Below are 12367 nucleotides of genomic sequence, written 5' to 3'. Positions count from 1 at the left end.
TTCAGCATGGTCTTAGAGGAGAGACTTGGAAAAAAAAGGCACATTTGAGGTTGGATGTGGTGGCTCATGCCTGTAATCCCAGCACTTTGGGAGGCCAAGACGGGAGGATCACTTAAGGTCAGGAGTTTGAGGCCAGCCTGGGCAACATGGTGAAACCCCCATCTCTACCAAAATACAAAAAAATTAGCCAGGGTGGTGGCGGGCACCTGTAATCCCAGCTACTCCGGAGGCTGAGGCAGGAGAATTGCTTGAACCCAGGAGGCGGGGGTTGCAGTGAGCTGAGATTGCGCCACAGCACTGCAGCCTGAGTGTGACAGAGTGAGTGAGACTCCGTCTCAAAAAAAAAAAAAAAAAAAAAAAAAGGCATATTTGGAACCTTGGGAGAAAAAGGGAAGGAAGGATGGAAAGAGTAGAAATTCAGTTTCCTACAAAAATAAAAGCATAGCAAGGCATAAGAAGACACAGATTTAATCCATCTCCAAATGCACCATTCAGTTTTTTTCTAAAAAGAACCTACGTTTTTGCTGACCAACAAAAAAGGATGCTATTGGACGAAGAAACCTGGTAAACCACCTGTGTCCCTCGGCATGTCCATTCCCAGCTAGAAACACCTGTTATTGCTAGTGCAGGAAAATCCAAGTGCTTTTAAAATAAATAGAAAAAAGGCATGCAAAATCCCTTTGGGTAAATGATGTTCTCCAAGTCGCAGACACTCCTGAAGTCCTTCATGGCTCTGAGAGAGGAAAACGGGGTGTGGGCACTAAAACTTCTTCAGCTAATGGAACTGAGAACTCCCACCCAGCACTGCAGTCCAAAGCAAAATGAGTAAAAGCTGAGAAACAGAAATGAAACACTAAAAACACCACGAACACAAATGTACAGTTAAAACAAGAAACTGTGAAATGAGAATTAATTTAACCCAGGAAAGAAATGAAAGAGAATGACACAATTAGCCTAGAAATGAGACTAAGTTACAAGGTACCAAAAGAGAGAGATTCGGCTGAGTGTGAGGCAGGACAACAGGAGGAGGCAGGGAACAGAAGGCTGATCCATCCAGGCTGACTCCCTAGAACTAAATCAAATGAAAGCTCCTCAGCAACGACAGGGATGTGAACAGCTTTGCAACTGCACTTCACCCTCTCCGTTCACTGCATTTACCCTTTGTAACTTCATATGCATCCTCTCCATTTATACAGACCACACACTCCAAGTAGCATCCTCTCCATTTACAGTAGGGTGCGTTCTGAGTAAATGACTCTGACTTCACTTCATTCTCTTCATTTTCATAGAATATTCGCCAAGTAACCAGGGGAAACCTCTAGAGTATCGAAACCCCAGAAAATTCTGTAAGCTCCTGAGTCCCGATGGTCAGGCTGCTCCCACACCATGGCGTGTACTTTCGTTCTCAATAAATCCCTGCTTTTGCTTTCCTTGCTTTGTTTGTGTGTTTTGTCCAATCCTTTGTTCGAGATGCCACCTGGACACCCTCTACTGGTAATGACTGCATAAGGAACACTAGAGGAGGACTGAGAACATCAAAGAGAACATGAGGCTGACCAAGAGGTGAGAGACGCGCAGAGAAGCTGCCAGATACAGAGCCCAGGCCAACAAAGACCCAAGAAACACAGACTGGAGTTCCCAAAAAAGAAAAGCAAAACTACGAAACAGACCTAATACTTAAAATCCTAGAAATGTTCTTAGGAAAAAAATAATAGACAAGTTGAAAGGCTCATCGTGTACTTGAACAAACTGACCCAGAACGGTGGCCCTGAAGGCACTCCCCAGTAATGATTACAACTGAAAGAGAAAATTCTTTGGGACTCCAGGCAAAAAGACCAGCTTATTCACAAAGGGAAGAAAATCAGATGGGGATCGGACTTCCTGACTGCAATGTACAAGGTAAGTGAACAGTGGAGCAATTATTTTCATAAACTCAAGTAAAAATAAAGTGTGACCAAAGGATTTTATGTCAGCCAAACTGTCCTTCAAAATTAAAGCTCTAGAGAAATAGTTTTAAATAGCTAAGAACTCAATGAACACTGTGTTTCCAGGCCCAAACCCACTACAAAAGAATCTCCCTCAAGCCAAGAGACCACTGGGAAATTTGACATAAACAAAAATAACAAATCTGTTGAGCACAGACTAAAACAGAAAGTGAGGGTAAGGATGGAGGTGGGGTGTGAAACAGCTTCTTATCGGGAAGCATGCTGTTCTGCAAAAGTAAAAATACAGCAAATAAATCAGAGGTAGATGAATCAGAAAAAAAGGAATGTAGAATAAGCTCATAGGCTGAAGCATGAAAAATAGGTGGGAGAAAAGAATCCCACCAGACAAGCCAAAATAAAGAGGTCAGAGGAAGAAACAAGGGAGTAAGGGTGCAATGAGAGGTGTTATTTATAACAGTAGCCAGCAGGACAAAACACAGACCTTCCTAAATGCCAAAAACAATAGAAAAAAAAAGCAAAAACACAAACCACATTTAAAAAATAAAAAGATGCACAATAAATAAAACACAACATACACATTAAATACAGGAGCAAGTTATGTGGCAGTTGGGACTGGACATACTGGTCCTAGCAACACATGAGTAAATGTAAATGGTTTTGGCCCTGTGAAAAATTTCCACTTGGCTCACAAAGCCAGCTCTGCTTTACACAAGAGACATGACAATTGCCAAGTGATTTGAAAAGGCTCAATGTCAAGGAATGAGCAGAAGCACGTGAGGCCAGTGCACCAGGCTGAAGAGCAGGGATTGCAATCTCCCTGTCAGACAAGGTCCAGCCTCACCTCAAAGCAGGAAGCAAGACCAAGAAGGGCACTTCTTGATGCCGGAGGACCCAGTGCGCGGTGAAGCCATATGAGTTAAGAATCTGCTAGAACCCCGAACACAGAAGCTGGCTTTATAATGCAGAAACTATAGGTGTTGGGGAAAGAAACAGAAACCTAAGAACAGAAATCATTAACACATGACTGTCAGCCATGGCAAGGTAAGGGGTCAAAAATAACTCAGCATGACAGAGAGCTAGTAACAGGAGGTAGGTCTTAGGGACATTACATCAAACTTTGTACTCCAATAATAGAGATTATACTTTCTTCTTAAACATACTTGAAACATTTGTTAAAAAAACAAACAAACAAAAAACTAGCTTGTATTAGGGCACAAAGAAAACCTCAGTAAGTTACATGAAATAGAAATGGCACAGACAGCAGACAGCAGTCTATGCTAACAATGCAAGACCAGAAAATAATGAACTTTAACCAAAGGCTATTTCCTTGGTAATTTATATCATTTTAGAAACACCTAAGGGGAACTGGTTCATGATGTATATCTATCAATATAGTTCTAGATATCTCCCTAACAAGTCCCTAAATTGGTAAGGAACCCCATGAGACCAGACATCGAGAGAGTGACGTGACAGAACGACACATTCCTGCAGTGACCCGCCTCTTCCAACCTCACGCACACGCCCAGGGGAGCCTGAGAGCAGGCCCCTGATGGAGCTGGATACAAACGAGATGGAATCTCCACGTGGAAATGCTCTGCAGCTCCCTTTTCACTGGGAAACACAGCTGTTTAGGAAGGCAAGGAGACGGAGGAGATGGAGGCGGCGTGGGATCCCCTTCCTCACCTCTGGCCTGCTCTGGCTGTGAGACCCCAGGAGTAACAGCAGAGCAATGGCTTTAACATCTTGCTGAACATGCTGAACTGGCTGCCACAACAGATCAGCTTCAAAGGCAAGGACCCCAAGGGTGTCACATTCCCTCCTGGGCACAGTCCAGACAAAAGCAGTGCACTCAGCTGCAAACTACACACATGCATACACATGGCAAAGGCACACACTCACATACATGTGCACACGGGTGCTTAAGCAGCTCACACACATGCATACACACAGCAAAGGCACACACTCACACGTGTGCACACAGGTGCTTAAGCAGCTCACACACATGCATACACGCGGCAAAGGCACACACTCACACGTGTGCGCATGGGTGCTTAAGCAGCTCACACACATGCATACACACAGCAAAGGCACACACTCACAAACGTGTGCACGCGGGTGCTTAAGCAGCTCATACACACGCATACACAGGTGAAGGCACACACACGTGTGGACACAAGTGCTTAAGCAGCTCACATGCATGCACACGGCAAAGGCACACATTTACACACATGTGCACACGGGTGCTTAAGCAGCTCACAGCATTAGCCAGGCTCTTAAGAAATGGCTTCAGCTTCACCAGAAGGTTTCAAACCTCAGACAATCACAAGGCAGCATGCTGTCTCTCTGTAACATTCTCCTCATGCCTCTCAGCCTCAGGGAAACCGCTTCAGACAGGAAACCATGACTTGGTAAGAGATCATCTGGTGGCAGGTGCCCCTTGCTAACCAAGGCTGGTTAAGATGAACAAAAGGCATAAGAGAGCAGAACTGTCAGTGACCCCTCCGGAGGTGGACTCCTTGGGAATCCAGGTATGGTCCTTTTAGGGAGAAGAGTTTAGAAGATATTCAAGCTGATACCTTAAATCTCTGGGGTACCCAGTAAAAAAGTCTAAGAATTCATAAAAGGAAGCTTCTGATGAATGCAAAATTTTGTTCAACCTTAAATAAAGCATATATATATGTAAACTATATATATATAAAACTATATATATAAATAAAGCATATATATAAACTTTATATACGTATATAAACTTCATATACGTATATAAAGTTATAACTTTATATACGTATATGAAGTTTATATATAACTTTATATATATGTATATAAACTCAGACCCAGTCTTCTTCTTATGAATCTGCCTGGAGAGGAAGAAAGAAGAACCATGGTTTCATATGTACCAGAGTTTGGATCCTAACGTTGCCACTTTTGTGGGCTAACACCCAGAACTATCTCCATTCTGTCACGTCTAAGATGAGGAAGCCACGCTGCCCTTGTGGTGCGCGTGGAACCATGCCGTGGGGAGCACCATCAGCAGGGAGCACCAACACACAGTGCTCACAGAGGAGCGGGGAGACCAGCCTGCCTACCATCTCCATTACTTCTGCCACACAAAATCCTCCAGCCACGCTGAATTCTACCCTGGCAGGTGTCCTGCGGCTGCAACAATGCTGGAGGGAGGGTGGAGAATGTGACCCCAGGGCTCCCTCACCTCGGGCTGGGTGACATCTGGACTATGTGAAGGGCTCTGGAGGGCAGGGCAGCACCACCCACCCCTGCCACCCAATCATAAGAGTCCTTAGGTGCTGGGGCACCTCCCACCCAACGTGTCTATGCTCCATGCAGCAGTGTGCAAGACCTCCCTAAAGTGGGGCTCTCACCAAGACGGCAAAGCATTTCCTAATGCAGTGGGTCAATCGTCCGGCTCAAAGGGCAGCCTTGGAGCTGGACAGACCAGCCCAATGAAAAACAAGCACGGCCTTGTCTGCAACCAGACTGCTGGAGCTGGGGCCTGCAATTTTGGGTAGAAACACTGAGAAGAAAGACTGAAAGAAGGTCAAGGAGAGAGACGAGCATTAATAGAGGAAGAATGCTACAAGAAGGAGCAGTGAGGTCAGAGGTCACAGGCCCCAAATCGCCCAACTGGTGGGAGATGCCAACATACCTCTCTCCTTTACAGTTCACACAAGTATACCCCACAAAAGTAATAAAGATGCAGAATATATTAACAGCACAAACAACATGATAGTGTGTATGTGTGTCTGTGTGTATATAAAACCCTGTACCTGACAAGCAGAGGTAACACATTCTCCTAAGGCTCTCAGAGAACAAAACAAAAATTGATAACGTTTTAGTTCATATTGCAGGTTTCAACAAATGTTGAAAACATGGAGTCCACAGAACATATCTCCTACTCAGTAGGCAATTAAATATCATTAGCAAAAGATAACTTTACAATTCCCTTGGACAAAACACTTTTTAAATGTTTCCAGATAAGAAATGGATGAGATCAGAAAACAGACCTCAACAATAATAAAATTATTGCATGCCAAAATTTGTAGCAAACAGCTGCAACAGAACTCACAGTAAAGTTTATAGCTTTTAAAAGGAGTAAAGAAACATAAAATTAGTGAGTCACGAATCCCATTTAAAAAGTTAGAAAAAGAACAGAAAGTATCCACAGAAAGTGGAAAGGTAATAATAAAGAAAAGTTCAGAAGTTAAGCAAAGAAACAAAGGCAACTGAGAAGATCAGTAAATATAAAATTTGGTTCTTAAAGTCTAAATAATATACAACCCTCTGATGAGATTAATCAAGAAAAACAACTGCGAAGGCACAGGGGATGGTAGTCACGTAAAGGAAGCCATGCCTTCTGGTTCTGGACAGGATGGAACAGACACCTCTCTCCCTATTCTTCCTGCTGAGCACAGCCAGCAACTCTGGACATTACATGTGGAACAAACAGAAGAGAACCCTGAAAGCTGGAGGGAAGAAGGGGGACTGGCTGGGCCCTTGGGATTTGAAGAATGACACAGCAGTGAGTTCGCTATTCAAACCCTGAAAGCTGGAGGGAAGAAGGGGGACTGGCTGGGCCCTTGGGATTTGAAGAATGACACAGCAGTGAGTCCACTATTCTTTGGGTTTCTTATTTGTTTGTTCATTTTGTTTGTGTTTCCTCCTGTATATTTCAGACAGGTCACTGGAAAAGCTTGCAACTTAAAAATGCCAAAGGATACACACTGGAAAAAAAAAAAGTCTCAAGAAAATTCTCTCTAGGGAAAGGAATGGGAAAGGAGGAACCTATTAAGTCAGAAAGCATTTGAGAATACCTGCCCTACTCCAGGCAGAGAGGACAGGACACACACAGCACCCTGCCCTGTCAGAGGGGCTGAGCTGAGAGCCTCGGCTTCCACTCCCACCCAGCAGTACCAAGCACCCTTCTCCCCACCAGTGGTGTCCCAGGATCCAGGGAGGAGCCTGGATCTCCACCCTAGCTTGCTGGTAACAAGACATCCCTTCCCCATGGTGTCAACAGAGGCCGAAACAGAAGATTGATGTAAGATTCAGACTATCATAACATAATAACCTATACTTCCAGGACACAAACAAAAATTATGTGTCATGCCAAACATTAGGCATACCTCAACATGAAAGAGAAAAGAAAATCAACAGAGGCCAACACTGAGGTAACAGAGATGCTAGAATTCCCTTACCAGGATTTTAAAGCAGCTTCACTGAGCTTTTTATAGACAGGCTTAAACCAAGTTTCTAAAAAAGCCTGAACAAATAAGTAGGCGATATGGAGAATGAACAAACAAACAAACAAACAAAATAAAAAATGAAACAGACAATCTCAATATCCCTATAACAATTAAAGCAATTGAATTTATGATTTCTCACACCAAGTGGGAATCTAGGTGAATATCCTGAGAGCAAATGGAGAAACTCCAAATCGTAATTGTAGACTCCAAGTTCCAGGAAAGCAACAAGAAAACACAACACAACACAACAAAAAAGAACTATTAAGGAGTTCACTGGAAATTTAAGCCATACTGAAGGGCCTAAGTCCTCAAGTATCTCAGAAATACACAATGAAGATTCACTTCTGCACAGAGAATCGCCTGGAAGAAAACTGCCCAAAGCAAAACACAAACTCAGCTAGCCTGGAACACGAGGCATTTTTGTATTGAAAGTGCTAGAGAAAGAGAGATCCAGAGGAGGTGAGCCCCAGCACATACTGGTGACAAAGGGCAGTGATTGAAGGCAACAAACAGCTCAGCGTGGAGAGTGAGAGGCTGTGCATCTCTAGACAACAGAGTCAGGGAAGGGAGCCCTCCTGAGTTGGAAGTGATTTCTAGAGACAGAAGTGTCCACACACACAGGCCTCAAACATATTTCACCGTAATAACAGAGAGACCTCTTGGTTGTTGAGGCTAGGAATGCTACTTTGGCTCATTCCCAATTCCTCTACAGAAAACTTTCTCCTAATAGTCCAGGAAGACTCTTATTTAAAAATGGGACACAAAGAATTATGATCAAATCCCGTATGAGAATATTACCAAAAAGAAGTAAAAGTATGATAAATAACACAGTAGCAGATAATGAAAATATACCAAAAAACTATGGACACAAAGAAAACGAAACTCATAGCGTAATATGTGAAACTGAACTAAGAATTGAGAAAATAACCATCATTTTAGAAGAACATAATTTAAAATAGTATTAGAACATCTTAGAAGTGGAATGGCAAGAAAACAGGAAGACATTTTATTATTGACAGAACTCACGAACCAACTAGATTTTTTTTTTTTTCAGAAATGAAAAGTAGAAGAAATGTAAGAGTAAGGAGACATCACAGAAGGCACAGGAATAAAACAGAAAGAAGAGAATGAAAATAATTAAACAGAAAGAGAGGTAAAAAAGGTTCAGGAGAACATGACAGACAAAAAGACAGGCAAAAGAGATCCAACATACATACAACCGCGATTTCCTGCTGCATCTTCCAAGAGCATGGGGAGACACACAGTCCTGCATCAATGACGAGAATACGTTCTGAGAAATGCACTGTTAGGTGATTTCATCACTGTGCAAATATCGTAGAATATACTTACCCAAACCTAGGTGAGAGAGCCGACACACCCAGGCTAGATGGTATAGCCTATTGCTCCTAGGCTACAAAGCAGTACACAACACATGACTGTACTGAATACTGTAGGCAACTGTGACACAATTCTAACTATTTGTGTATCTAAACATACCTAAACAACATAGAAAAGGTACAGTGAAATATGGTATAAGCGATTTTAAAAGGCCAGGTGCAGTGGCTCACATCTATAATCCCAGCGCTTTGGAAAGCTGAGGCAGGAGGATCAGCTGAGCCTAGGAGTTTGAGACCAGCCTAGGGAATGTAGGGAGACCTCAGCTCTACAAAAAAATTTAAAATTAGCCAGGCATGGTGGCACATGCCAGCTATTCAGGAAGCTAAGGTGGGAAGACCACTTGAGCTCAGGAGGTCAAGGCTGCAGTAAGCCGATAATAAAATGGCACACCTATCTAGGGCACTTATTATGAATGGAGCTCACAGGACTGGAAGTTGCTCTGGGTGAGTCCATGAGTGAGTGGTGAGTAAATATGAAGGCTTGGGACAGGATGACTACTGTAGACTTTAGAGATACCGTACACTTAGGTTATCCTAATTTTATGAAAATATTTTTCTTTCTTCAATAAATTAAATTAGTTTACTGTAACTTTTTTTTTTTTTTTTTGAGACGGAGTCTCGCTCTGTCACCCAGGCTGGAGTGCAGTGGTGCAATCTCAGCTCACTGCAAGCTCCACCTCCTGGGTTCACACCATTCTCCTGCCTCAGCCTCCTGAGTAGCTGGGACTACAGGCGCCCGCCACCATGCCCGGCTAAATTTTTAAATTTTTTTTTAGTAGAGACAGGGTTTCACCATGTTAGCCACGATGGTCTTGATCTCCTGACCTTCTGATCTGCCCACCTCGGCCTCCCAAAGTGCTGGGATTACAGGAGTGAGCCACCGTGCCCGGCCTACTGTAACATTTTTACTCTATAAACTTTTAAATTTTTTTATAGTACTTAGCTTAAAACACACACACACAAATTGTACAGCACCACAAAATATTTTCTTTATATCTTTATTTTATAAGCTTCTTTCTATTCTTAAAATTGTTATATTTTTATTTTTAAACTTTTGGTTAAAAACTAAGACATAGGGGTAGGCGTGGTGGCTCATGTCTGTAATCCCAGCACTTTGGGAGGCCGAGGCAGGTGGATCACTTGAGGTCAGGAGTTTGAGACCAGGCTGACAAACATGGTGAAACCCCGTCTCTACTAAAAATACAAAAATTAGCCAGGTGTGGTGGCGGGCGCCTGCAATCCCAGCTACTCGGGAGGCTGAGGCAGGAGAACTGTTTGAACCTGGGAAGCGGAGGCTGCAGTGAGCCGAGTTCGTACCACTGCCCTCCAGCCTGGGCAACAAAGTGAGAGAGACTCCATCTCAAAAACAACAACAACAACACTAAGACATAAACACACACATTAGCGTAGGCCTACACACAGTCAGAATCACCATGGCGTAAAGCAACATATTTAAGATACTAAAGAGAAAAATGCGAACCAAGGATTTTATGAAGCCAAATTACCTTTCTCCTGTGAAGGCTACAGATAAAAAGATATGACTCCACAAGAACACAGGAAATATTTTTCTGATGAGCCCATCCTGAAGAACATAATATAAAATGGGGTTGGGCCAACCACAAAATAATTGGAGAAGCTTTGTCATAAGGTATGGTGGTAAGTGTCAAACACATTTAACTACTGAACTAGGACTAAATGATGGAGTTAAGGGTGACAGGATAATATGTAACCATTAAATGTGCTTAAAATAAAGTTAATACACTAATGAAATGGGAGGAAGAGGTGGGAGAGCAAACAAAAATTAGGAGTGGGAGAGGAGGAAGAAGAGACTTCTGGCTAATTTTAATACTGCTTATAACAGTAAGTCAATAGAAATTATGTAAAAAGAGGGGTTTATGTGAATTATATAGAGAGTGATAATATAAAGCCAAGAAAAAAATACAAACCTTCCTAAAAGTGAAAAGAAATATGAACATGGAGGAAAAGTTTACTAAGTTGAAGAATTCATGTATGCACACATTTGTTCATGTTTTCAAAAAGAAAAAATGGAAAGATTAAAAAACTTAAAAGCTACTTACAGGAGAAGGAAGGGAACTGAATGGAGAGAAAGGGAGGAAAGTGAGACTTTTGTGAATAGCCCTTGCAATAATTTTGACTATAGAATCATGTAAATGTTTGTATTTTACATAATCAAATGCAGGAATTTCAGTTAAAGCTATAACCACAGAGAGAAGGACTGTAGGCACTGACCTTAAAACACAGGAATCTGACTGCATATCCTCAAGGGAATATATTATACAGACAGAAAAAAGCGCAAAGAAATATATTGCTCTAAATTTAGTCATTAATCATAATATTGGTATTATTCTCCAAACCTGTTATATATTTACTTAGGCTAAAACAAATAAGTAATCATGGTAATGATGAGAGAAAAGAAAAACTAGCATAAATTTTAAATTTTTAAGTTAAAATAATGTAATCTTAAATATGATTTAGAAATATTTATCTTAATTTTCTCTTCTTTTAAAATTACAAACATTTCTTATTTCTGTTCACTAAATTATAAAAAATCAATGACAACCCAATTGCAATAAGCACTCCTAATACTCATGCTGTGGTCTCTAAATACTACTTCCCAAATAGTATTATTATTATTATTAGAACAAAAACAGGTCTCCCAAAAGAGTTTGATTCCAGGTGTTCTGTGGAAGAAAATATAAAAGGTAAGGTGGGAACACATACGACAGAAGGCAATAAAGCCATCCAAGACTGATGTGGTTACATCAGAAAGCAAGGGGAGCCCAAAAACCACAGAACAGTTTGAGTAAAGAAATGGTAGCTGCACTGGCCAAACTCCACTGTGTGTATAATATCCACCAGTTAACAATGATGCTTCACAGGGAGAGAAAAGCAGGGAAAGACACAAACTCACAGGACAACACTGGGGCTTCCAGAAACCAACTCATCCCAGTGAGAACAACTGAGTGCAAAGAATGAAGCATCTATCCTGCCTTTCTGGTATGAACCATAGTTTAGGTAACCAAACAGCCCTAGTGGATGAGGCAAACGTTATTCCACATAGATGAATCCCAACTAATAAGTACAGAAAGAACAACACAATTAGAAAATCACCGTTCTGCAGCCCCTAATGTGTACTGCATCCAGGCAATGACCATCAATGAACATTGACAGCAAGCTGCAAGGCTGGTGGGGAACCCAGCAGTGGCGGATCAGGCTGACCCCCTAAGCTCAATCCTCAGTCTCAGCACCAGTGAAGGAGCGGCCAGACCACACGCCTCATCATGCCATGCGGTGCAACGTGCAGTGCCACCTAGGAAGCTCGCTCGCCTCACAGGAAAAATAACTCTGAATGGAATCGCACCTCAGACCTACCAGGGCAAATATGGGGTTGCAGGTGGGCTCTGCACCATGCCAGAGGAGGCAGCCAGCCAAATCCAGAACACAGGCATTCCACACAGCCGCTACCCCCAAGAGGCAGACAACCCAGGGCTACAAGCAGGCCTTCGACATGAAACCGCCTGCAGGAGAATTTCCACAGGCACGTAGCCATGCCCTATAACGTGAAGCCAGGGCGCTGTGGCCTGTTCTCACAGCGCCATCCCTAGGCTCCAAGAGCCAGCATCCTGGGAGCTCTGCAGTGCTGTGCTGCTGCCTGTGGCTTGCACACAGATGTCACATAACATCATTTCCGCTGGAGGCACATGCCTGCCCACATTAAAGGGAGGGTCACGATCCCCTCCCTGGC

General features: G+C 42.7%; 1 protein-coding gene across 43 annotated transcripts in view; it reads right to left on the bottom strand.

Moving 5' to 3' along the window:
• Positions 1–12367, bottom strand: part of PCBP3 (poly(rC) binding protein 3) — a 306784-nt gene that overhangs the window by 93373 nt on the left and 201044 nt on the right. The window lies entirely within an intron of this gene.

Source organism: Gorilla gorilla, chromosome 22, assembly GCF_029281585.2.
Source record: "Gorilla gorilla gorilla isolate KB3781 chromosome 22, NHGRI_mGorGor1-v2.1_pri, whole genome shotgun sequence".
In the NCBI taxonomy this organism is placed as follows: Eukaryota; Metazoa; Chordata; class Mammalia; order Primates; family Hominidae; genus Gorilla; species Gorilla gorilla.
This window is presented reverse-complemented; position numbering and strand designations above follow the sequence as displayed.